Source organism: Symphalangus syndactylus, chromosome 10 (assembly GCF_028878055.3).
Source record: "Symphalangus syndactylus isolate Jambi chromosome 10, NHGRI_mSymSyn1-v2.1_pri, whole genome shotgun sequence".
In the NCBI taxonomy this organism is placed as follows: Eukaryota; Metazoa; Chordata; class Mammalia; order Primates; family Hylobatidae; genus Symphalangus; species Symphalangus syndactylus.
In genome coordinates, this window is record NC_072432.2 from 76,916,097 (window position 1) to 76,940,817 (window position 24,721).

At 37.7% G+C, this 24,721-nt stretch overlaps 1 long non-coding RNA gene across 3 annotated transcripts in view; it reads left to right on the plus strand.

Annotated features, from left to right (window-relative positions):
* The first annotated feature begins 1,666 nt into the window (after positions 1–1,666).
* LOC134731644 (uncharacterized) overlaps positions 1,667–24,721 on the plus strand; it is a 102,779-nt gene continuing 79,724 nt past the window's right edge. The window contains exons 1-3 of one of the 3 annotated variants that reach the window (XR_010114093.1): positions 1,703–1,738; positions 2,591–2,874; positions 14,122–14,196. This is a non-coding gene — a long non-coding RNA (uncharacterized lncRNA). Of the gene's footprint in view, positions 1,739–2,590; positions 2,875–4,725; positions 4,806–14,121; positions 14,197–24,721 lie in introns of those variants that run through there. The other 2 variants (XR_010114094.1, XR_010114092.1) reach the window with 2 other exon arrangements.

The window sequence follows — 24,721 nt, forward strand, 5'->3', positions numbered from 1 at the left end:
GGAGAGGATGTGGAGAAACAGGAACACTTTTACACTGTTGGTGGGACTGTAAACTAGTTAAACAATTGTGGAAGTCAGTGTGGTGATTCCTCAGGGATCTAGAACTAGAAATACCATTTGACCCAGCCATCCCATTACTGGGTATATACTCAAAGGATTATAAATCATGCTGCTATAAAGACACATGCACATGTGTGTTTATTGCGGCACTATTCACAATAGCAAAGACTTGGAACCAAACCAAATGTCCAACAATGATAGACTGGATTAAGAGAATGTGGCACATATACACCATGGAATACTATGCAGCCATAAAAAATGATGAGTTCATGTCCTTTGTAGGGACATGGATGAAGCTGGAAACCATCATTCTCACCATACTATCGAAAGGACAAAAAACCAAACACCGCATGTTCTCACTCATAGGTGGGAATTGAACAATGAGAACACATGGACACAGGAAGGGGAGCATCACACACTGGGGACTGTTGTGGGGTTGGGGGAGGAGGGAGGGATAGCATTAGGAGATATACTTAATGCTAAATGACGAGTTAGTGGGTGCAGCACACCAACATGGCACATGTATACATATGTAACAAACCTGCACGTTGTGCACATGTACCCTAAAACTTAAAGTATAATAACAATTAAAAAAAAAGATAATGCAGCATTTTCACTACAAAGATAGAAAACATGAGATTCATTGTTCCCTTCTTCCCTTCTCCAACATCACCACCACTTCTCCAACACCTGTGGTAATATTTTACTTACTGGAAAGTGAGAAGTAGGAATAAGATATCCCTTAAGAATGTGAAGGATGCCAAGCCCCTGTGTAGCACCAATATCTGTGATTCTACATTGTTCCATTAGGATGTTCAGCAAGATTCTAAAGTGCATTTAGAGCCATCAAAACAACAGGTTAACCTACATGCAGTTTGAAATTGATTTCTTTCACCTGATTCCAGAAATTACTTATTAATAGCCATTATATATGATAAGCCCCAATTAATCAAAATTTTCCATGGACTGGAGTATCTTACTGGCCAACCATTTTGGATAAGCATAAGTCTACCTTGTTTTAAAAGACTTAAATATTTGAAATTATGTAAAAAATTCATGATGTTTAATTTTTAAATATTTTATCAATATATCTAGCATATCCTATGAATGACTAAAAGAACAGTCTAAGCAGTAAAAATTGAACGATCCCTCAAATAAAAACACTACGTTTTAAACTACCATGGCATCAAAACCAAACAAACTAGTAAATCTTATATACATAGTCCATTTCTCGAAATCACAATCATGTTGTTTTTTTAAAAAAAATTCAACTATATAATTTAATGTTTAAAGACGTGCTTTTGTTTTCCTTCTTCATTCAATAAAATTTATTGAGCACATGCTATGTCCTAAGATATTTATTGTTAAGTAAAACAAATTTCTTCACTGTCATGGAGTTTATAGCCTAATGGAAGACACACACCAAAGCAGGAAAAAAATAAGTAAATAATCTCACTTAATAATAAATCATATGAAGAAAATAAAGCCAGTTGATAAAATAAAGAATGGTAGAGCAGTCTCCAGGGAGGTCAGGGATGAAGTGTCTAGGTTAAATTATGAGGTCATCAAAGGCCTCATTATGAAGGGATGATTTGTGCTAAGACCTGAGTGTCTGAGGATACAGTCATGAGAAATTCTGGAACCAGAACATTTCAGGGTGGAGAAACAGCATTCTCAGGTAGAAATAAGCCTGACATGTTTTAAGAATTTTAAAAAAGGCAATGTGATTGAAGAACAGAAGTTAGGGGTGGGAGTTAGGGGGGTGGGGGGAGGTGAGTTAGAATAAATATGGTCAATGAATTGGGCAACCAGCCAAAATATGTAGACCCTATATGCTATGGTCAAGGAGATTAAATTTTATTATAAAAGCACTTAAAGGCAATTAGAAATTTTTAAGCAGGGAATTCTCATAATCTAATTTGAGTTTTTAAAATATAGCTGCGGCACTGAGCGCAGTAGCTCATGCCTGTAATCCCAGCACTTTGGGAGGCCGAAGTGGGCAGATCACCAGAGGTTGGGAGTTCAAGACCAGCCTGAGCAACATAGAGAAACCTGGTCTCTACTAAAAATACAAAAGTAGCCGGGCCTGGTGGTGCATGCCTGTAATCCCAGCTACTTGGGAGGCTGAGGCAGGAGAATAGCTTGAACCCAGGAGGTGGAGGTTGCGGTGAGCCAAGATCATGCCATTGAACTCCAGCCTGGGCAACAAAAGCAAAACTCCATCTCAAAAAAAAAATAATAATAATACACACACACACAGACACACACACACACACACATATATAGCTGCTGCATGGAGAATTAATTGAAAGGGAGATAAATTCTGCCGTAGATTCTAAAGGAATAATTGGGATAACAGAACTGCCTATAACTGGTATGTTGAAATACTTGATTCTTGAGATGAGATAAATACACAAATGTATTTCTGCATCTAAATGATGCCTTAAAACTTATACATTGGGGGTAATCTTCTGCCTGTGGATACAAATTGAGTCAGATCCCATAATCTCTGCTTCTTCGTAATCAACAGACATTTCCCTAGTGGCAAATACAATTCACCTATTGCCAAAGTGCTTTAATCTTCATTCAAAATTAAAACTTTTTGAGATAAGAAAAAGTTGTGTGGATCATGGCCAAAAGGCAGGACTAAATTGCAGCTCCAACTCAGTCAGACAGAGCAGCGCGTGGAGGCTTGCATCACAGATTTTAGCTCCAGATCTACTGCAAGAACAAGCCAGGAATCCCAAGAGGACCCACAGACCCTCAGAAGGAAGCAGACTGCTCCTGCAGGACCCGGGAGACACCCCAAATACTGTGAGTGCCCCAACTGTGAAATGGAGATCCTACCCTCCCAAACACACACCCCCACTGGGGAAACTGAAGGTCTGTTTGTGGGAGAAGTTTCTGACCTTACCTGGAGCTGAGTCAATCTACAGAGAGAAGTGAAATACGGGGGGTAGAAGCAGCAGCAGGAAAGGCGCTGGGAGCTCGCTGGTTCCCCACGCAGGCCATTCCTGCCTGGCAGCACAGGGATCCTTCAGGACAGTGGCCAGAGGAGCCCGGGGATAAACCCCACAGGGAGAAGGAAATCTCCAGGTGAACTTTGTAATAATTTGAACCAGACGAGAAGCCTCCTGGCCGGAACTTAAGGGAGAGTGTGAATCTGGTGTGCAGACTCCATAGGCAAAGGAAGAACCAAAGCCCTGGTCTTTTGCAGCCGGGAGGCGGGTAGCTTGGGGCAAGTTCTCAAGCATGGCTCACCCACCACTTGGAAACAGACTCAGGGCTGTTAGGGGCGGGTACGGTGGGAGTGAGACCAGCACATCGGATTGCGTGGGAGTTGGGTGAGGCCTGTGACTGCTGGTTCTCCCCCACTTCCCTGCATGACTCAGCAGAGGCTGCCATAATCCTCCTGGGTACACAACTCCATTGACCTGGGAACCTCATCACCATCCCCCACAGCAGCTGCAGCAAGACCCACCCAAGGAGTCTGAGCTCAGACTCATCTAGCCCTGCTCCCACCTGGTGGGCCTTCCCTATCCACTGGGGTAGCTGAAGACAAAGGGTATATAATCGTGGGAGTTCTAGGGCCCTACCCACCACCTGTTCCTCCCCATACTACCACATCGGATGCTCCCGGGAAAGCACCAGTTCCCGGCAGGGTGCCAACCAGCACAAAAATAGAGCATTAAACCACCTAAGCGAAGAACCGTTATAGAGTCCATTTCACGGCCATGCCACCTCCACTGGAACAGGTGCTGGCATCTACAGCTGAGAGACCCATAGACATTTCACATCACAGGACTTCGTGCAGACAACCCCCAGTACCACCTCAGAGCCAAGTAGACTTGCTTGGTAGCTAGACCCAGAAGAGAGATAACAATCACTGCAGCTTGGCTAACAGAAAGCCACATCCACAGGAAAAGGGGGAAGAGATATACACGTGTATCTCTTCACAGTCTTCTTGCCTTCCCTACAATTCTGGGGGGCACCCCACACATTTTTGTATCAATATGGCCAAAGGATCCAAAGATAGGGACTATTTCTCTTTTAAATTTGGGTGTGGCATTTATCTCACATTCACTTTGGAGACTGGTATCTATAATTGATAGCTCACTTAAAATAAAACAGAAGCTATAATTGTACCCCTGACCTCACTTTTTAAGAACTTCACTTTAAATAACATTTTGTTTGACTATCAGGGCCACATTGTTTTGTTTCCACTATTTCATCAACAAACATAAATTTGTACATATTTTGTGTTAAGCATACAGCTGTTAAAAAAAAAGGAAAAAAGGCCAGGCAAGTTCCTTATTCTAGTGAAGCAAATTTCCTAGTGGAAAAAAAAAATGTTATATGAATAGATAAATAAATAAGCAATATAACTTAAGATTATTATGTGAACCCCAATGGCTACAAAGAGCATGAGAGCAGTGGCCCATAGATGAGAAATGAGTGGTGAGAGGCTTGCAGTGGATGGGCTGGTCAAAGACAGTTTTTCTCAGCAGGTAAAACAAAAGTTAATATATGAAGAATGTGGAGATGCAAGTTATGGAAGAAACAAACAAATAACATTCCAGGTCCAATGGGGCAGAAAGTACAAAGACTTTCATATGACCTTTGTAGTCTTGAAAAGATTTGGAGATTAGGAAGCCAACGGGCCAAACCACAGCCAGCCAGACGGAGAATAGTTTAGGATGAGATAGAGATCCTAGAAATTTTTTCCAATACTCAACAGTTGGAAGGTATGTAACATTCCTTTGTGAAATCTAGATTGACAGTGTGTCTCTTGTGATATAAACATTAATACATATAAAATGCATTAATGTCATTAGGAGAGTTAATTAGTGTCTAGCTTGATTTGTCAATGATCATTTAAACTTGGTCTTGAAAGAAAGAGATCCACTTTCAGGAATATGATTCAATTCTTTGCTGAACAAAGAAACTCTGAAAACCCTTAGGGTGTATAACTGTTTCTCTAATGCAGTGTGCTGAAGAGCCCCTTGTGCTCAGAGTGAATTTGGCTGCCAAATCCTGCAACCAAAAACTTTGTGATTTGCTGAAGATTCTACTATGAACATTTCAGATGGAAAAACTGGATAGCTCACAGAGTAAAGCAATTTATAAAAGGCTTTCAAAAACTCTGCATATTTAATCAAACAAATAGTTGTATATGATGCTTATAAAATAAGATCTATCTGGGGGATGGAGATTTTTAAAGACTACGCCTCAAACCAAGAAAGATCCCAATGCATATTCAATTTCACTGTAAAATTGAATCCCAGCTTAAGTTTGCAAAAATTTTGGAACCAAGCCTAGAACAAGTTCCACATGAGCCCCAAGGTGGAGCTTCATACATCTCTTTAAATTTCTCTCTGACTGGAGCTATTTCTCCTCTGGGCGAAATTTCTGGATGAGAGGAAAGCATCTTGAGCATCAGTGCACCTCGTATCCTATTCAGGCAAAATTATTCACTTCCTACTCTCAGCTCCCTTGACGTTTGGCAAGGATCTGTTATTTCGCTTTTCCTATTGTGATCTAGTCAGTTGACCTGTGTCTGTCCCTCTTTTCCCCTTTCCTTCCCTTTCAGTTTCCAGTACTAGGTTATGTGCTCAACAGATTTTTAGTTCTCAGCCATGCTTCTTATATTTAAAACTCAGTGTGATGGTTAATGTTATGTGTCAACATTGCTAGGCTATGGTGCCCAGATGTCTGGTCAAATAGCAGATGTTGCCATGAAGATATTTTTAAAATGTGATTAACATTTAAATCAGTAGACTTTGAGTAAAGAAGATTACCCTCCATAATAAGAGTGAGTGAGCCTCATTCAATCAGTTGAAGGCTTTGAGAGAAAAAGACTGAGGTCCCCTGAGGATGAAGGAATTCTGCCTCCAAACTGCCTTTAGACTTGAAGTGCAACAAGAATTCTTTCCAGGGTCTCCAGCCTGCCAACCTGTCGTAAAGATTTCAGACTTGCTAGCTCCCATAGCCTTATGAACTAAAGCTTTACAGTGTCTCTCTCTCTCTCTCTCTCTCTCTCTCTCTCCCTCTCCTTACCCTGCCGCCAACACACACACATACACATATTCTATTTGTTCTGTATCTTTGGAGAACACTGATTAATACACTCAGTAAATACTGTACAAGTAATGAATAAATAAATGAATAAGTCAGTGAATCAGTCATCAGTTATCAATCTAATAAGGCCATGAATTAAGGAACATTAAGTACAGAAGGATATTTCAGGTAAACATTTACTATTATAGATTACTCTAAACTCCAAAAATTAAAGAAAACTAATATTTGCTAGACCTAAAAATTAAACCACAATGACTACACTCCTTTTATTACTTAGTGCTTCTTTGAAACAGAATTAAAATTACAAATTTATTAAGGAGAATTACACTGTATTGAAAATCTGCTATGCCCTGCGCCATGCTAGGTACTTAATGTGGATTCTTTCATGCAATATTCAAAATAATTCCAGTTTTCCTTTCAGAGTTGCAGATCTTTAGATATAGAACAATTCAGTAATATTTCACAGGGTAGACGAATTAAAGTTTTGTGGTTTTCCCATGAGTCCATACTATAGCAATTTCTGTATTAACAAAGTCACTATTTTTTAACTTTTTAATTAAAGTACAAAATAGATACAAAGAACTGCAAAAATCCTAAGTCTACAGCTCAGAGAATGTCACAAGCTATACACATGCAGTTCAAGAAACAAAATATTATCAACATTCTCGAAACACATTTCAGACAGTATAACTACAGTTCACCCATGAAGAACATGGGAGTTGGGACACCAACTCTTCCCTTGGAAATAGTCAAACATTTGCACATAATTTTTGACTAATCCCAAACTTAATAGCCTGCTGTTGACTGGAAGTTTTACTGATAACATGAACAGTCAATTCACGCATATCTTGTATTTCACAAAAAGTGCAAGTTTTCATGCCTACTGGCATAGCTGCAGGATGGCTTCATGAATTTCCTTTTCTTTTTTTTACAATAGTCCTTATGCTGGATTCATTAATCTTTTTTTTTATTATTATTATACTTTAGGGTTTTAGGGTACATGTGCACAATGTGCAGGTTTGTTACATATATATCCATGTGCCATGTTGATTTCCTGCACCCATTAACTCGTCATTTAGCATTAGGTGTATCTCCTAATGCTGTCCCTCCCCCCTCCCCCCACCCCACAACAGTCCCCAGAGTGTGACGTTCCCCTTCCTGTGTCCATAAGTCCTCATTGTTCAATTCCCACCTATGAGTGAGAACATGCGGTGTTTGGTTTTTTGTTCTTACGATAGTTTACTGAGAATGATGTTTTCCAGTTTCATCCATGTCCCTACAAAGGACATGAACTCATCATTTTTTATGGCTGCAGAGTATTCCATGGTGTATATGTGCCACATTTTCTTAATCCAGTCTATCGTTGTTGGACATTTGGGTTGGTTCCAACTCTTTGCTATTGTGAATAGTGCCGCAATAAACATACGTGTGCATGTGTCTTTATAGCAGCATGATTTATAGTCCTTTGGGTATATACCCAGTAATGGGATGGCTGGGTCAAATGGTATTTCTAGTTCTAGATCCCTGAGGAATCACCACACTGACTTCCACAATGGTTGAACTAGTTTACAGTCCCACCAACAGTGTAAAAGTGTTCCTATTTCTGCACATCCTCTCCAGCACCTGTTGTTTCCTGATTTTTTAATGAAGGCCATTTTAACTGGTGTGAGATGGTATCTCACGGTGGTTTTGATTTGCATTTCTCTGATGGCCAGTGATGATGAGCATTTCTTCATGTGTTTTTTGGCTGCATAAATGTCTTCTTTTCAGAAGTGTCTGTTCATGTCCTTTGCCCACTTTTTGATGGGGTTGTTTGTTTTTTTCTTGTAAATTTGTTTGAGTTCATTGTAGATTCTGGATATTAGCCCTTTGTCAGATGAATAGGTTGCAAAAATTTTCTCCCATTCTGTAGGTTGCCTGTTCACTCTGATGATAGTTTCTTTTGCTGTGCAGAAGCTCTTTAGTTTAATGAGATCCCATTTGTCAATTTTGGCTTTTGTTGCCATTGCTTTTGGTGTTTTAGACATGAAGTCCTTGCCCATGCCTATGTCCTGAATGGTATTGCCTAGGTTTTCTTGTAGGATTTTAATGGTTTTAGGTCTAAGATATAAGTCTTTAATCCATCTTGAATTAATTTTTGTATAAGGTGTAAGGAAGGGATCCAGTTGCAGCTTTCTACATATGGCTAGCCAGTTTTCCCAGCACCATTTATTAAATAGGGAATCCTTTCCCCATTTCTTGTTTTTGTCAGGTTTGTCAAAGATCAGATAGTTGTAGCTATGCAGCATCATTTCTGAGGGCTCTGTTCTGTTCCATTGATCTATGTCTCTGTTGTGGTACCAGTACCATGCTGTTTTGGTTACTGTAGCCTTGTAGTATAGTTTAAAGTCAGGTAGCGTGATGCCTCCAGCTTTGTTCTTTTGGCTTAGGATTGACTTGGCGATGCGGGCTCTTTTTTGGTTCCATATGAACTTTAAAGTACTTTTTCCAATTCTGTGAAGAAAGTCATTGGTAGCTTGATGGGGATGGCATTGAATCTATAAATTACCTTGGGCAGTATGGCCATTTTCACGATATTGATTCTTCCAACCCATGAGCATGGAATGTTCTTCCATTTTTCTGTATCCTCTTTTATTTCATTGAGCAGTGGTTTGTAGTTCTCCTTGAGGAGGTCCTTCACATCCCTTGTAAGTTGGATTCCTAGGTATTTTATTCTCTTTGAAGCAATTGTGAATGGGAGTTCACTCATGATTTGGCTCTCTGTTTGTCTGTTATTGGTGTACAAGAATGCTTGTGATTTTTGTACATTAATTTTGTATCCTGAGACTTTGCTGAAGTTGCTAATCAGCTTAAGGAGATTTTGGGCTGAGACAATGGGGTTTTCTAGATATACAATCATGTCATCTGCAAACAGGGACAATTTGACTTCCTCGTTTCCTAATTGAATACCCTTTATTTCCTTCTCCTGCCTGACTGCTCTGGCCAGAACTTCCAGCACTATGTTGAATAGGAGCGGTGAGAGAGGGCATCCCTGTCTTGTGCCAGTTTTCAGAAGGAATGCTTCCAGTTTTTGCCCATTCAGTATGATATTGGCTGTGGGTTTGTCATAGATAGCTCTTATTATTTTGAGATATGTCCCATCAATACCTAATTTATTGAGAGTTTTTAGCATGAAGGGTTGTTGAATTTTGTCAAAGGCCTTTTCTGCATCTATTGAGATAATCATGTGGTTTTTGTCTTTGGTTCTGTTTATATGCTGGATTACATTTATTGATTTGCATATGTTGAACCAGCCTTGCATCCCAGGGATGAAGCCCACTTGATCATGGTGGATAAGCTTTTTGATGTGCTGCTGGATTCAGTTTGCCAGTATTTTATTGAGGATTTTTGCATCAATGTTCATCAAGGATATTGGTCTGAAATTCTCTTTTTTGGTTATGTCTCTGCCAGGTTTTGGTATCAGGACGATGCTGGCTTCATAAAATGTGTTAGGGAGGATTCCCTCTTTTTCTATCGATTGGAATAGTTTCAGAAGGAATGGTACCAGTTCCTCCTTGTACCTCTGGTAGAATTCAGCTGTGAATCCATCAGGTCCTGGACTATTTTTGGTTGGTAAGCTATTGATTATTGCCACAATTTCAGAGCCTGTTATTGGTCTATTCAGAGATTCAACTTCTTCCTGGTTTAGTCTTGGGAGGGTGTATTTGTCGAGGAATTTATCCATTTCTTCTAGATTTTCTAGTTTATTTGCATAGAGGTGTTTGTAGTATTCTCTGATGGTAGATTGTATTTCTGTGGGATCGGTGGTGATATCCCCTTTTTCTTTTTTTATTGCATCTATTTGATTCTTCTCTCTTTTCTTCTTTATTAGTCTTGCCAGCGGTCTATCAATTTTGTTGATCTTTTCAAGAAACCAGCTCCTGGATTGATTAATTTTTTGAAGGGTTTTTTGTGTCTCTATTTCCTTCAGTTCTGCTCTGATTTTAGTTATTTCTAGCCTTCTGCTAGCTTTTGAATGTGTTTGCTCTTGCTTTTCTAGTTCTTTTAATTGTGATGTTAGGGTGTCAATTTTGGATCTTTCCTGCTTTCTCTTGTGGGCATTTAGTGCTATAAATTTCCCTCTACACACTGCTTTGAATGTGTCCCAGAGATTCTGGTATGTTGTGTCTTTGTTCTCGTTGGTTTGAAAGAACGTCTTTATTTCTGCCTTCATTTCATTATGTACCCAATAGTCATTCAGGAGCCGGTTGTTCAGTTTCCATGTAGTTGAGCGGTTTTGAGTGAGTTTCTTAATCCTGAGTTCTAGTTTGATTGCACTGTGGTCTGAGAGACAGTTTGTTATAATTTCTGTTCTTTTAAATTTGCTGAGGAGAGCTTTACTTCCAACTATGTGGTCAATTTTGGAATAGGTGTGGTGTGGTGCTGAAAAAAATGTATATTCTGTTGACTTGGGGTGGAGAGTTCTGTAGATGTCTATTAGGTCCACTTTATGTAGAGCTGAGTTCAATTCCTGGATATCCTTGTTAACTTTCTGTCTCATTGATCTGTCTAATGCTGAACAGTGGGGTGTTAAAATCTCCCATTATTATTGTGTGGGAGTTTAAGTCCCTTTGTAGGTCACTGAGGACTTGCTTTATGAATCTGGGTGCTCCTGTGTTGAGTGCATATATATTTAGGATAGTTAGCTCTTCTTGTTGAATTGATCCCTTTACCATTATGTAATGGCCTTCTTTGTCTCTTTTGATCTTTGTTGGTTTAAAGTCTATTTTATCAGAGACTAGGATTGCATCCCCTGCCTTTTTTTGTTTTCCAGTTGCTTGATAGATCGTCCTCCATCCCTTTATTTTGAGTCTATGTGTGTCTCTGCACGTGAGATGAGTTTCCTGAATACAGCACACTGATGGGTCCTGACTCCTTATCCAGTTTGCCAGTCTGTGTCTTTTGATTGGAGCATTTAGCCCATTTACATTTAATGTTAATATTGTTATGTGTGAATCTGATCCTGTCATTATGATGTTAGTTGGTTATTTTGCTCGTTAGTTGCTATAGTTTCTTCCTAGCCTCGATGGTCTTTACAATTTGGCATGTTTTTGCAGTGGCTGGTACCGGTTGTTCCTTTCCATGTTTAGTGCTTCCTTCAGGAGCTCTTTTAGGGCAGGCCTGGTGGTGACAAAATCACTCAGCGTTTGCTTGTCTGTAAAGTATTTTATTTCTGCTTCACTTATGAAGCTTAGTTTGGCGGGATAGGAAATTCTGGGTTGAAAATTCTTTTCTTTAAGAATGTTGAATATCGGCCCCCACTCTCTTCTGGCTTGTAGAGTTTCTGCTGAGAGATCAGCTGTTAGTCTGATGGGCTTCCCTTTGTGGGTAACCTGACCTTTCTCTCTGGCTGCCCTTAACATTTTTTCCTTCATTTCAACTTTGGTGAATCTGACAATTATGTGTCTTGGAGTTGCCCTTCTCTAGGAGTGTCTTTGTGGCGTTCTCTGTATTTCCTGAATCTGAATGCTGGCCTGCCTTGCTAGATTGGGGAAGTTCTCCTGGATAATATCTTGCAGAGTGTTTTCCAACTTGGTTCCATTCTCCCCATCATTTTCAGGTACACCAATCAGACATAGGTTTGGTCTTTTCACATAGTCCCAAATTTCTTGGAGGCTTTGTTCATTTCTTTTTATTCTTTTTTCTCTAAACTTCCCTTCTCTCTTCATTTCATTCATTTCATCTTCCATCAGCGATACCCTTTCTTCCAGTTGATCTCATCTGCTACTGAGGCTTCTGCAATCTTCGCGTAGTTCTTGAAACTTGGCTTTCAGCTCCATCAGCTCCTTTGAGCCCTTCTCTCCATTGGTTATTCTAGTTATCCATTCTTCTAATTTTTTTTCAAAGTTTTTAACTTCTTTGCTATTGTTTTGAATTTCCTCTCGTAGCTCAGAGTAGTTTGATCGTCTGAAGCCTTCTTCTCTCAACTCATCAAAGTCATCCTCCATCCAGCTTTGTTCCGTTGCTGGTGAGGAACTGCGTTCCTTTGGAGGAGGAGAAGTGCTCTGTTTTTTAGAGTTTCCAGTTTTTTTGCTCTGTTTTTTCCCCATCTTTGTGGTTTTATCTACTTTTGGTCTTTGATGATGGTGATGTACAGATGGGTTTTTGGTGTGGATGTCCTTTCTGTTTGTTAGTTTTCCTTCTACCAGGCAGGACCCTCAGCTGCAGGTCTGTTGAAGTTTACTAGAGGTCCACTCCAGACCCTGTTTGGCTGGGTGTCAGCAACGGTGGCTGCAGAACAGCGGATTTTCGTGAGACCACAAATTCAGCTGTCTGATAGTTCCTCTGAAAGTTTTGTCTCAGAGGAGTACCCGGTTGAATGAGGTGTCAGTCTGTCCCTACTGGGGAGGTGCCTCCCAGTTAGGCTGCTCAGAGGTGAGGGACCCACTTTAGGAGGCAGTCTGTCCGTTCTCAGATCTCCAGCTGCGTGCTAGGAGAACCACTACTCTCTTCAAAGCTGTCAGTCAGACAGGGACATTTTAGTCTGTGGAGATTCTTGCTGAGTTTTTGTTTGTCTGTGCCCTGCCCCCAGAGGTGGAGCCTACAGAGGCAGGCAGGCCTCCTTGAGCTGTGGTGGGCTCCACCCAGTTCGAGCTTCTTGGCTGCTTTTTTACCTAAGCAAGCCTGGGCAATGGTGGGCGCCCCTCCCCCAGCCTCGCTGCCGCCTTGCAGTTTGATCTCAGACTGCTGTGCTAGCAATCAGCAAGACTCCGTGGGCATAGGACCCTCTGAGCCAGGTGCGGGACACAATCTCCTAGTGTGCCGTTTTCCAGGCCCGTTGGAAAAGCGCAGTATTAGGATGGGACTGACCCGATATTCCAGGTGCTGTCTGTTTCCCCTTTCTTTGACTAGGAAAGGGAACTCCCTGACCCCTTGCGCTTCCCGAGTGAGGCAATGCCTCGCCCTGCTTCGGCTCGTGCACAGTGCACTTCACCGACTTTCCTGCACCCACTGTTAGGCACTCCCTAGTGAGATGAAACCGGTACCTCAAGCAGAAATGCAGAAATCACCCGTCTTCTGTGTCGCTGGGGCTGGGAGCTGGAGCCCGCAGCTGTTCCTATTCGGCCATCTTGGCTCCACCCCTGGATTCATTAATCTTAAAGTGGCAGACAACAGCCCTGCAGACCTCAATCTAGGATATATATCTAGCAATTTAACTTTTTCTTGTAATGTCATGACTTTTCTCTGCTTCTTGGGAGCCCTTCCAGCATTACTAGTGGCACTTCATATGGGTTCCATGGTGTTATTTAAAGTTTACGGTATTTCACTAAACATGATGAAAAATACACGAGAACTGTGAGGGATCACTTTTTACAGTGATAAGTAATTTACTGGAGAGACAAACCTCTCATGCAGGGACGGTTAGCATCACACAGTGCTTTAAGGGAATACTTGCAACACTTGGGCTCACCGTAAGAGCCACAGGAGGTGACGACAAAATTATTACAGTAGTATAGTATGTACTGCGGTTAATTTTATGCAGTTATGATTTAATATATTGCATCTTTACAATTGTTTCCATTTCTCTCAACTTCCAATGGCACCATGTAGAGTCTGTGTTTGTGTCCATACATTTTGATAATTTTTAATTTCTTATAATAGATTTGTGCATAGTTTATGGTAGTAAATGATAAAATAGACTAGTATTTACATATATTTTATGCATTCATGACATACCTAACTTTTTCTTATTTTTAAAATATTTCTAGGCTATTAGGCTCATCTGCTATTTTTTTCAAATTGTTGCAAATCTTTGAAACATGTTCTAATATATTTACTTTTAAAAATTCATGTATAAATGAACCTGTACAGTTCAAATCTGTGTTGTTTGAGTCAACAGTATAATTCATAAAACACAAAATCCTTAACGTGGAAAGTTTTGTGGGTTACTTAAAACTTTATCTCTGGTAATTTTAAATATTTTCTTTTCTTTATTTAAATAAGGATGAACTAAGATTTAGGACAGGTTCCTACGATGTACCTTGATGTTGGAAAAGAAAACCAAACCCAGATGCAGAGGTCGTGAGTTCAAAGCTAAGTTCTGCCCATTACCAAACATAATGTTATAGACTAAATGCTTATGTGCTTGCAAATATTGTATGCTGAAACCTAATCCCCAATGTGATGTCATTTGAAAATAAGGACTTTGAGAATTGATCAGGTGATTAGGGATTCATGCCCTTATAAAAGTGCCCAGACAAATCCTCACCCCTTTTACCCTGTGAGGACACAGTGAGAGACAGTGCTCTATGAACCAAGAATCAGGGACTCAAGGCAGCTTCCTCATCTGGTGCCTTGCTCTTGGACTTTCCAGCTCCAGAACCACAAGAAATTATCTGGTTTCGAAGTCACCCAGTCTATGGCAGTTTGTTATGAATAGACTAAGACACATAACTTCCAGTAAAATACTTCACCTATTTAAGTTCAAATGTCTTCATCTATTGAATGAGTGCATTGAACTAAGACAGCAATTTTTGTATTTTGTTTTAAACTGAGTTCCTTGGAGCCTCAGGGATTCTTTTATAGGGTTTGGGTAGAAAAGAGGTGTGTGGATATAGGAAAGCTGGGTCTCATCAACAAGGAACTGAGCCAAAGGCCAGGTCTCAACAGGACTGTAAAATTGGTTGATTGGGAAGAATAGCACAATCTTTTGACAGCCTCCAGGTCTTACTTTTATGTACTTCCTCTTCTTTTATAGTTTTAATAACTATCCTGTCAACATACTACCTTTAAAAACATTGATATTTGGCACTTTGGGGAAAGGTGCTCAGGGAAACAGCAAATCAGTTCTGCTTTCATCTGTCATTCAGACTGGATGACTGGGATAAATTTTTATCATATGAATCTATGTTATTTTTTATTTCCCCTTTCCTTTTCCCTGTCTGTTTAGTATCTTAGCACCTAGTGGTGGGTAGCAGGAGGAGGTAGTGGTGGTGGAAGCCCCAGTATCTCTAGGTGGGGTTCTGAACTGAACCAGCTTCAGGTGGGGTTCTGAACTGAACCAGCTTCAGGCTTATCTAAGTTGGAATTGTGACTGGAAATGAAGGATTGCATGTGCTTTACAAATCTCTTATGCCGAACAACTAGAATCTCAATAAGATTTAGACATAAATTTTTGAAAACTTTAACGAATTGCAGGATTTCATTTTAATTCATCCTAATTGAGAAAAAAATAGTTCAAAATGATAATGGATTCAAATACTTCATTATTATCTAATTTGTTTGAATCAAACTAAGCAAAGAGTACATTATTAATCCTTCATCCAGATATTTTAAGTTCAACTTGGGAGCTAATATAAGGATGAATGTATTCTAGCATAGATAGAAGAAAAATACAATGTAAGTTAAACACATTTTTGTCGTATTTTGCAGTAGCAGCCATCTTCTTAAATTTTTACACAAATAGTTTAGTGGAAATGATCTATTTATGATGGAATTATCTTTTTCTTATTTATAAACTTCTTATTACTTCTAAAGTAAATTTTAAAAATAAAAATAAGAGGTTCAAAGTTAGAGACCCAAAACAATTTGTTTGTAATCATAATAATAATTTATTCAAAAAGCTTCTTAAGGCTGGGCACAGTGGCTTATGCCTATAATCCTGCCATATTGTGAGGCTGAGACAGGGGAATTACTTGAGTCTAGGAGTTCAAGGCCAGCTTCAGCAACAAAGCTAGACACCGACTCTATACAAAATTTAAAAATTAGCAGATGCAGTGGCGTGTACCACAGTCTCAACTATTTGGGAGGCTGATGGGGGAAGATTGCTTGACCCCAGGAGTTTGAGGCTGCAGTGAGCTATGATGCCACTGCAGTGTACTCCAGCCTCAGAGAAAAAAAAGAAAGAAAAGATGAGAGGAGAGAATGGAGGGAGGGACGGAGGGAGGGAGAGAGGGAAAACTTTATTTCTGATTTATTTTTTTTCCAATTATATTGACTTATCTTTCTTTCCACATTTCATACATTATGTTTCTTACCAAAATCTACAATTGTGGAATCTATTCTCTGTAAACATTTAAGCAAAGCAAAGTAAGCAGTTGGTCTAGAATTCCCACTCCTGAACCCCCTGCCTGTCAGGCTTCTGAGCCCAAGCTAAGCCATCATATCCCCTGTGACCTGCCTGTGTACATCCAGGTGGCCTGAAGCAACTGAAGATCCACAAAAGAATTGAAAATAGCCTTAACTGATGACATTCCAGCATTGTGATTTGTTCCTGCCCCACCCTAACTGATACAATATATTCTCCCCCACCCTTAAGAAGGTACTTTGTACGCCTATCCCAAACCTATAAGAACTAATGATAATCCCACCACCCTTTGCTGACTCCTTTTTCGGACTCAGCCCACCTGCACCCAGGTAAAATAAACAGCCTTGTTGCTCACACAAAGCCTGTTAGTGGACTCTCTTCACAGGGAAACGTGTGACACTGTCCACGTATCGTTTAACAAATGTCATTAATCTGATATGTTTTTTCGTTACCACTAATACACACACACACACACACACACATAAACACTTAAGAAATGTTGCTATTTTTATCAAAGTGTAATCATATACTTTAAATTATTCTTAACTTTTCAGTTGCTTGCTTTATTAAAAAATTTACAGTATATAATATTGAAGTACCTATTTTTTGTAATAGTTTCATAATATTATGTAAGATTTTTATACCTAATGATGAATACTGGCAGACATTAAAATTTTTACCAATATTGTTTCACTAAACTAATGCTGCAATATACATCTGTATGCCTATTTATCTCTTGATACGTAGCTATAGTTCTGTGTGTGTGTATATATACATATATATATATATTCATATATGTATCTCCATTTCTTTCTCTCTTTTCTCTATAAATCGATCTAACCTGTATTCATGTATGTTCTGTTTACTTCTATATGAAAGATTCACAAAAGTAAGATTTAGGGAAAAAATTATAAGGTGGTAGGTCTTTTTTTAATGTTAAAGATAAAGGCAATTTACGTTCCATAAAAGCTATAGCAATAATTATTTCTACTAGCAATGTACAAGAGTGTTCATTTCCTCAAATTGCCACCAAAAATGAAGATTGTATTTCTATTGGTATTCAAAATGATGGGTAGATAAAATTATATATGTCTCATTGATACAGAAATTATTTAAAAATTGCTTAGATTCCTGTCACATATTTTTTGGCTGTAGATTTTCCTCAAATTTAAATTGACTACTGAAATCTTTTTCCAACTAGGAAGTGGATTTATCTTTTTCTCAGCACTTTGAGGCATTCTCTAAACAGCTAGGTATATTAAATCTTTAACTATTACATAGATTTTAAATATTTATTCTTCAGTTACGTTCTCCATAATATTCTATGGGAATTGTTTCCCACACCAAAATAGAATAGCATGAGATCGTATAACTAGGCTTAGGTAGTTAAATACGTCTACTTTTCCTAAGTTGCTTTTGTTTTTTCCATTATTTCTTCTAGTCACTCAACAAAGTCATACAAATTTTCCGATAATATTTTCAGTGTTGAATATTTTATATTTATGTATTTAATCTAATGAATGCAAAGTCCTGATTATAAAATTGTACATTTTAGTGTAAGCCATTATAGTAATTATTAACATTCAACATATACAAGGTATTAAATTCATTAAAATTTTTAAATTAGAATTCATTTTTACTCTAATTCCTAGAGTTACAATGGTAGATTACAAATTAGACTTTAATATTGCATATTGAAAATAACATTTATTATATTTGCATATTATCAGGTAATACCTGATAATGCCTATTCCTGTATAAGTCTGAATTATTGGCAAGTGAGCTGAAATAAAGTAGATATTATATTTAAAACCACGGTAGAAATTGAAGCAAATCGAAATGAAAATAGATACAATCTTTCAATCATTCAGTAGTAAGGAAAACATCACTTTTATGAGCCTTTTTCTTCTGTAGCTGCATTATATAGCAAGAAACACGTAATCTTTTGAATCATACTTTTTTTTTTTTGATACGGAGATTTGCTCTTGTCCCGCAGGCTGGAAAGCAGTGGTGCGATCTCGGCTCACTGCAACCTCTGCCTCCTGGGTTCAAGTGATTCTCCTGACTCAGCCTCCTGAGTAGCTGGGATTACAGGCGCCCACTACCACGTTTGGCTAATTTTGTAGTTTTAGTAGAGATGAGATTTTCCCACATTGGTCAGGCTGGTCTCGAACTCCTTAGCTCAGGTGATTTGCCTGTCTCAGCCTCCCAAAGTGCTGGGATTACAGGCATGAGACACCGCACCCGGCCAAAACATCCTTTTTTAGAGAGATTTATCAACTATTCCATATTACAGGTATCACAGATGCTTCTGACCCCTACGTTTTTCCATGTTTTTCGTCTGTTTGTTTATGCATTTATTTTTCTGCATTTGTGTTTTTGCTTTTTTAGGAGTTCAAGGTGGCTCACCTTTCTTCATTTACTACTATTTCTGATCCAACCTCAAAGATTGTTCAAGTTTTATAGAAAGGAAAATATGAAAACAGCTAGGCTAATCATACCACCCCACTTTACTGTTTAATGTGGAGAAAATTGTGGAAGTTAAAAAAATAGTATTGTATAACTTTGAAGTAAAAAAAGGAGTTTCTAAACCTGACAAGCTGAAGCCATAAAGAAAAAAAACAATAAGAAATTTAACTACATAAAATTTCAAAACATATGCATGTTAAAGACACAGAGTATAGCAAGTCACAAATAAACAACAAAATATCATTTGTAACACATATGATAAAAAAAGAACACACTTTGTTAACATAAAAGAATCTCTTGCAAAGATATTTTTAAAAATAGAAAAACTTGCTGTGTGCAGTGGCTCATGCCTGTCATCCCAACACTTTGGGAGGCCAAGACGGGCGGATCATGAGGTCAGGAGTTCAAGACCAGCCTGACCAACATGGTGAAACCCCGTCTCTACTAAAAATACAAAAATTAGCTAGGTGTGGTGGTGGGCACCTGTAATCCCAGCTACTCAGGAGGCTGAGGCAGGAGAATCACTTGAACCCAGGAGGCAGAAGTTGCAGTGAGCCAAGATCACATCATTGCACTCCAGCCTGTGTCTCCAAAAAAAAAAAAAAAAAGAAAAAGAAAAGAAAAATGTGTTATCAGGCGTTTTTGCAGAAAAATAGACACACGATAAATATATAAGATTTTGCTCAACCTCATGAAAATAAAATGAATAAAAATATAAATAGCTTTTCAGATGTTACAGTAGAAAAATTTTTTTATGTTATTGTTCTGAGTATAAATTAGTGAAAATTATTGACAGTGCCTTGAAAATACCTATAAAAATTTTAAATACGCAAAAACTCTTTGTATAAGCAAATTCAATTTTAGAAATTTGGTCTAGAGACATAAATCACAGAAATATATGAAAATATAGCTACAAATATGTTTGTTACAAACTTACTGTAAACATAGAAATTTTAAAATGACCTAGTTATGCGTTGATAAGTTAAAGAAATAATGATTCATTGAGATCTTTCCAGGAACCTAATGATTATTGAAAGTGAAATATTCAATCCCACAGTGAACCTCAGCATTAAACAGAGATAAAGTGACTCCACCTTTGGCTAACTGATCTCAGACAAACTTCCCCATGAGGGCACTGTAGATGACATGGGAAGATTTAGAGCATGAACTAGCAGCTAACTTATGTTCCATAGGAGGCTTGTGAGTTTTCCCCAATTTGACCTATCAGATAAGTCATTCTTATATAGGGGAGAACTGAGCAGGGGTAAAAGAAAAAGAGAAAGAGAGAGATTGAAAAGTAGTAAGGTTGTTATATTTAAGAATCTCTCTTCATCAAAATCTGAATTCTGAAAGAAGTATCTCTCTGAATAGTAAGCCCTTTTTTTTAAGAGCTCATTTTTAATGACAGTAAGTATAATTTGTTGAAAAGGGCAATTTGCTTAATAGAATGGCACTTTCTGGACTTAGAAAAAAAGAAATCTAGAAAGAAATGTAAAAGTTTTCATGTGATGCATTTATATTTGTATAAGCATAAATATAACCAGAAAGATCCATGCAAAACAGACGATTCTAATTGAGAGAACACAGAGTCACATGGCTTAAGGTGAGAGGAAACACTTGGAGGATGTAAATAATAAAAGAGAATTTAAGGAGAAGATCAAAACCTAAGGTAAATGGAGGACATGTTATTATAGCTTTGAAATAGATGAGTAAAAATTAACCTCCTGATTTGATTTTTCATTCCCACTCCCTTACCCTCTGTACGAAATAAGTTAATGGTTTTTGTGTCATAATTTATCTTCCTAAAATCCTAATAAAAATTGGATTGGTTTATACTTGGTCTTAATAGACAAAAGACCTCTAGATTGCACTAACTGTTGGATTCTTAAAGAGTTAAGTTTTAGGAATATTTGTTGCAAGGATGAAGATCTTACATTCTTCGCATATTCCTGAATGCTAGCTGCTTTAAGTTGCTGTGACATATTTTTTACCCAATCACGTGACTGTTTAAAAATACTTAGTCTGCCGTGTAGTTAACCTAACATATTAAACATATATTATGATAACACAAAGGATCAGATTGTCAAATCTCAATCATATGAATCAGAGAGCTAACCAAGTCTGATAGCTTTAGTAATCATTTAGCTGCCATAAATAATCACAAGCATAGACAAACAAGGAAAGATCTGGTATAATATATGTAACTACATCACTTACACAGAGGAGAGTTGCCTGGGCCAAGAAACATCTCCACTTTCTATTCAGATAGTTACATAGCTTCTGAGACATTTCCAGAGAGCTGCCCCATAAATACCATGTTTACCATGAACCTACTGCAGACAACTTGCTAAAAGCATTCCATAGATATGGACTCTTTCATAAGCAAATATTCACTAGTTTGTTTTCCAAGAGTTTGATCATTAACATATTTACAATGTTAATTGTAACTTGTTTATTGTAATGTTTAATTTGATGTTTGGAAAACAGAGAGTAATACATTTGTTATCCTAACTGGTTGACGGGTCTGTTTTTAGTTATCAGTATCTTAAAATATCTGTATTTACTAATTTGTAAGTGTACATCAGTTTTATCATACTGGGGTCACAACTAACAGCAAAGAACCAGAGTGAGTTATGTAATAATAGTATAGTGGGGCACAGTGCAATTTCAGGATTTATACAAGTTTAAATTGACAAAGTCTATATTTTTTCCTACTGGTATTCCTATTTAGCCTAGGACTAGGGAACTGTCCTAAACAATACAGCATCTTGTGCCTGACTACAATAATCATTAAATATAGTAAATAAACAAAAGAATATTAATGTTAGTGTAGTAAATGTAGGAAGGCATTAATGTAGTCAAGCATTTATAGTCATTTTATAGGCTATTGTCTATCCAATAAATATGTTATGGCCTGACAGATTCTTCCTACCTGCTGCACAAACAAAATCAGTTCGCTGAGACGATGGTATTGCAGTAGAGAGAGTTTAATTGACTTGAGATTGGCCATACAGAAGAACTGGAGTTATCACTGAAATCAGTTTCCTGGAATGCCTGGAGGTTAGGGTTTTTACAGACAATTTGCTGGACAGAGTCTAGGGTATGGGTGCCACTGATTGGTTGGGGCTGAAATCATAGAAGTTGTGAAAAACCGTCTCTGTGCTGCTGAGTCTGCCTCTGGGTGGGGTAACAGATTGGTTGAGTCATGAGTTTGGGTGGAGTCAGTCTGAAAAACATCTTAAAAAAAATCCTAGATGTTATCTATAGGAGCAATTGAGAAAGTCAGAAATCTTGTGACCTCTGGCCACATTACCCCTGCCTAGTAAGGGAATGTAGAAACTAAATCTAGCCTGTGACCTCTCATTAGTCTTACAAAGGCAATTTCAATATCCAGTGAGGCAATTAGTTGTACAGAGGGACAACTATTATTTTTGTTTTAAAATTAAACTATAAACTAAATTCCTCCCAAAGTAGCATGGCCTATGCTGAGGATGACCAAGGAAAGCTTGGAGGTTAGAAGCAAGATGGTGAGTCAATGGTCAGATTTCTCTTACTGTCATAATTTAGCAAAGGCCGTTTCAGATGTACATTTATGGTATCATACTGCTAACATTTTTTATGTCTTTGATGTATCTGTAATATGATAGTAAGAAAACATCTGTCAATAGAATCGTTCACAAAATGTTTGTTAAAAGTCAGCAAAAAGAAATAAATCTTTGAACAATTTTGAAAGTTCAGATGTCAAAACTAATCAGAAATTTTAAAATTGAAATTTAATTTATTTGTCTCTGATATAGTCCATGCATCTTGGCTACTACTGCGCCAGAATGTATACTAATCAGCTACTGCCAGATGAAAGGCTCATTCATAAAAAGTGTACTTTGGATATTTTAATATATTGTATTTTATGTTCTGTTTTGTTGTTATTGTTGTTCTTATCAGAGCATTTAGTTTATCTGTCTTCAAAAGCATGCTTTGGTAACATGTCACTCATCTCTTAACTCAAACCTGGATAAAATTGGACAATACTGAAATGATTAACTCTAGTTTTTTTCTGATAATTTTCCCCATATTTTACACAGACTTGAACTGTCATATGACTCTAGTAACTTGACATATTAAATTCAAATATAAGCTAATGATTACTATTTCAATTACTGAAATATATGTGGACTTTTTAAAAATGGGACTGAATTGTTACAATTTACACTTAATCCATTAGAAAAATTGCTATTCTAATTAGTGACAAAGTAACAAATTAAGATATAAAATGTGATTGGTACTTTGAAATCCAACTTAATGGGTAATTGCTAATCTAATTAGCACATGCAATAAACTTTGTGAGATGTTTCATTTGGGAAAGGAGAAAAATGCAACAATACTAACAAAAGCAAGAATAATAAATATGTTTAATTGGCCTACTTGCCACCTAAGACCCAATCTTATAGATAGGAAGCCTTTTTTAAGAGATAATATAATCTATGGTGATTCAAAATCTGTCTTGTATCTTATGCTCTATCACAGGGGTCAACATTTTGTTATATAAAGAATAAGATGTAGATATCTGTATTTGACGGTGATAATAATTTTGAAAGTTTATCAATAAAGAAAAAATTAAAAAGATGTATTGGAGAGCAGCTATTCCCTGATAGGTAAGGGTTGCTGAAAAACCCTTTAGAATATTTCTAACACAGGTCTCAAAAAATCCTGAAGCCACCATTTTCACAAAACACATAGAATTAATCATCTATATCTATTATGCTAAACAAAATATAACAACTCTGTATGCTCTATGAGATTTGACACATATCTGCAATGTCTACAAATTCTTTGTTAAATGCCTCTTTACCTGAAAATCAGGTTCGATCACTTGCTCTTCAATGCTGTCTTGTTGACAGTAGACAGTCAGTAAAAAGGGCATGAATGACTAAATGTTTTTCTGTTTCAAAACTGTATCTTCTCAGTTTTGTGACCATTAAAACTCAGGCAATTTACTCTCTGATAAATTGGGATTACTTTCTACATCAAAGTTGTTGGGGATGCAACATCAAGCAAGGCAGACAAGATTCCTGGCTCCATCTAACTTGCATGTCAGTGGAGGAGGAGTATAATAAACTGATGTCTAATACAATGTCAAAAGTGATGAATGCTAGGAGAAAATAAAGCACAGTGAAGGTATTGCTACTTTGATAGGATGGTCATGATAGATTTCTTTGTGGAGGTGGCATCTGAGCAGTAACCATAGTGATATGGGTGAAAGAACCACGTGGATTTTGAGGTAAGAATTTTCCAGAAAATAAATATCAATTGTAAAGATCATATGATGGGATGTTTTATTTGTTCATGTAACAGTAAGTAGATCAGCGTGCTATCATAAATAGTGGTTGAGGATACAGTTAGAAAAGTAGCAACGAGCTAATCACATAGGTTGGTATGAACCTTACTAAGGATTTCCTTTTTTTTCCTAGGCATGGCTGGGGAACATAAGAGGGTTTTGGTTGGGGAGATTACAACTCATATTTTAAAGGAATCATCTGATTGTTGTAAGAAAGATCTATTGGGGCTGGGGACAAGAATATAAACAGTTTGGAATCAACTGCAATCATCAAGATGATAGATTTTGGTGACCTTGCTTCAGAGTTGCAGTTCTGTAGGTAATGAGTGGTAAAATTTGGAGCATATTTTGAAGTAGAGCCAACAAATTTCGCTGTTTGGTAGGATTCAAGATTAAAAGTAAAAAGTAATAAGATTTGAATATCATTGTGATATAGTTGTGAAAGAGAGAAGTCAAGGATTTCCCCTTGCTTTTAGCCTCAGCAATAGGAAGAATAAAAATTGTCATTCACTATGATAAGGAAGACTTAGGGAAGATAAATTATTTCATTGAGTGAGTGGGGACAAATTTGATTTTAGACACATTAGTTTTAATTTGCCTAATATGTTAATAATATGTTGAATAGAGAATCAGATATATTGGCCTAAAAGTGGGAAATCAAGGCTGAAGAAACATATTTCAGAGTGTCCTACATTTGAGCATGGGACAACGTG